We start from the raw sequence: 2,894 nt of genomic DNA, 5'->3' as shown, positions 1-2,894 counted from the left end.
TGCAGTTCGGCTCTGTTTGCTTATTTCTAGAGATTTATATTTCTTTATGTTGTGGCCTCTCTTACTCAATGCCAACGGTTTCACCTTAGCTTTTGCCTCTTTTTCATATTGGTTTTCTATTCTCCCTTCCCCTCCTCGACAAGGCTGCGGCCAGACGTGTACGGGAACGCGCAGGGCACCCAGCGCTTGTGTTTTCTCGGAGATTTCGAGTGCTCCAGGGGACCTGGGAACATCCACGCTGACCACAGACCAAGGCTTGTTCCAATAACCGGAAGAGAAGGTCCTCCTCCGGGAGGTGAACCGGAGAGGACCGGGAGTCCACGAGGTGGAGGAAGGCGCGGATGAAAGGCGGGCAATAGTATCGCTGCCCGCCACGCTTGTGCGGTCAGGAAAGAGAACGGGAATGAGAGGAGGGCGGGGCGCAGTTTGGAGATGTGGGGCGGCCGCAAACGCTGGGAGCTCCCGGGTAGGTCCACTGACCACCCAGGCTGAATCCTAAGGCAGAGACGAAGTTTGTTCTGCGAGGAACGTTAGCCCGCTGCAACCGCGATCTGCAGGTGGAAACGAACCCCCCGCCCCCCGAGAGCGGGGAGAAGGGACCACGTTTTTGAAATCCATCTGAGCTGGTGAGCGGTTCCGGAAAATACTCCACGGTCCCCTCGGGCGAGCGCGGTGGGCGTCCGACCAGGGGGAGGCGGTCCTGCAGCACGGAGGTCAGCGCGGAAAGGTGGTGGTTGCCCTTCCCCATCCTTACCCATTCTGTCGCCAGCAGGATTATCAAACAAATCACACCAGTCCCGCGTCTATATCAGTGCCCCTGGGAGGTCAGAGCTGTTCCCTCCAGCGGCGAGCTGACCTCATTTTTCTGTACATCTCACTCAGCGTAAATTCGGTAAAAACCAGGGAACACGTTCTGGGCCCACAAGCTCCTGCCTGACACTCGCGGTCCGCAAAGCCCCAAGGTTAGCCGGACACATCGCTGCTGGGTGTACATTTCGGACAACGAAGCGCCACCGGCGCAGAGAACTTTGGCGTGAATCCCGGAAGGACAACCCACATGGGTCCTCGTGCGTAACTCTCGCCCTTTACTTACGTGTCAAGACTTTCAAAATTCGTGGAGTCGTCCATTTTTGCTCAAGAATGTGGTAGACTTTCTGCTTAATGCCGGAGTTACACAAGCGTATCTTTGCCAGAGCACTTGTCAGCTATTGGAATGATCTGTTTATATAATTTTGAATCCTCCCTCCTCCACCTCCACACTTCATTGCAAATCTCTGTACTGTGGAATATCTCCTGAATAGAGGACACCTGTCATTTATTTCTCACTGCGCTGTGAGCGACTGCTATTCTCCGCCTCTATATTGAAGACGTGGGAAGCCTGATAGAAGAAAAATAGCCTCTGCTCTCCGGAAGCTACCTTACTAGAGAAGGGAGCAAACTTAACATAAATCTACACTTACAAGCTGTGGTAAATGAGATTTAGGGAAAGTCCAAGGAAGTTAGGTATGGTATTAACAAGAATTTGTTGAGCCCCATCTTGATTTTCTATGAATATGAATTGAAAACGCCAGCGGAATGTTGTAGCGCTACTCCTTATTGTTACGCGCTATAGGAGAAACAAAGGAAAAAGAACAGCATGTATGTGTGGGGATGTAGCTCAGTGGTAGAGCGCGTGCTTTGCATGTACGAGGTCCCGGGTTCAATCCCCGGCGTCTCCACTTTAGTCAGCTTAAGAAACGGGGATCATAGTTTGTTACTCGTCTTTCTTTAGTCAGGGGCACAAACTTCCTCCAGCTATCACAATCCTGTGGTTGCTAACTGCTTTAGAGCACCTTTAAATCTCATCACTCATTAACAAAATTGGAAACATCGTTGTACTGCCTCCATCTATCAAAATCTTGTGGCTGCTAACTGCTTTGGGGCACCTTTAAATCTCATCACTCATTAACAAAATTGGATACATTGTTAATGACTGAAGCTACGTAATTTGTAACCAGAAATATAGTGCTTTGGAGCACAGTTGAAGATGATTCTACATTTTCTCAGCCACGGGGATTTTTATTTACTTTTTTTTTTTTTTTTTTTTTTTTTTGAGACGGAGTCTCGCTCTGTCGTCCAGGCTGGAGTGCAGTGGCATAATCTCGGCTCACTACAACTTTCACCTCCCGGGTTCAAGCGATTCTTCTGCCTCAGTCTCCAGAGTAGCCGTTGTTACAGGCGTGCGCCACCACGCGCAGCAAATTTGTGGTACTTTTAGTAAAGACGGGGTTTCACCTTGTTGGGTGGGATGGTCTCGAACTCCCGACCTCTTGATGCGGCCGCCTCGGCCACCCAAAGTGTTGGGATTATAGGCGTGAGCCACTGCGCCCGGCCAGGGATCGTCTTTTAAGAGTTAGTTTTCAGGCAGAAGGGTTGGGCAGGGGCGAGGGCAGGGCAGGCGTCCCCTTGTGGCTGGGCTCCAGCGCAAACCAGCTGCCAGACCAGTCCTGGAGCTCGCCCTCCCCTCACTCGCGCGGTCCCTCCCGCTGGCGCCCCTGGCTTTGTCTCACCTGATGCCCCGTGCCTCGGCTACCCGGGTTGTGTCCTCACTTGACACTTCTACCAGCGCCGTCACGTGGCCCTGTAGCCCCTGCAGCCCGCACTCCCGCCTCGCGCACTCAGAGCCCCCGCTCCAGCAGCCCATTATGCCAAGGAAGTATGGCTGCTGGAATTGTGGTGTTTTACGACCTTCTTAACACTGTCTGCGTGTGTGCTAAACAGTCTGAGCCAGTTCAGAAAGGAGTAGATAGAAGTAGATGGAAGATGTTGAGCGCCTGTTAACGACCAAATAACTTCCAGAGAGAGAAAAAAACTGTCTTCATAAACTGTAATACCTCATTACAACCACTGTCCAG

At 51.7% G+C, this 2,894-nt stretch overlaps 1 non-coding gene across 1 annotated transcript; it reads left to right on the top strand.

Annotated features, from left to right (window-relative positions):
* The first annotated feature begins 1,646 nt into the window (after positions 1–1,646).
* TRNAA-UGC lies at positions 1,647–1,718 on the top strand. Its single transcript has one exon. It is a non-coding gene; the product is annotated as a tRNA-Ala (tRNA).
* The last annotated feature ends 1,176 nt before the right edge of the window (positions 1,719–2,894 follow it).

This window comes from Sapajus apella, unplaced genomic scaffold (assembly GCF_009761245.1).
Source record: "Sapajus apella isolate SASKATOON/1434 unplaced genomic scaffold, GSC_monkey_1.0 scaffold210, whole genome shotgun sequence".
NCBI classification, from domain to species: domain Eukaryota; kingdom Metazoa; phylum Chordata; class Mammalia; order Primates; family Cebidae; genus Sapajus; species Sapajus apella.
This window is presented reverse-complemented; position numbering and strand designations above follow the sequence as displayed.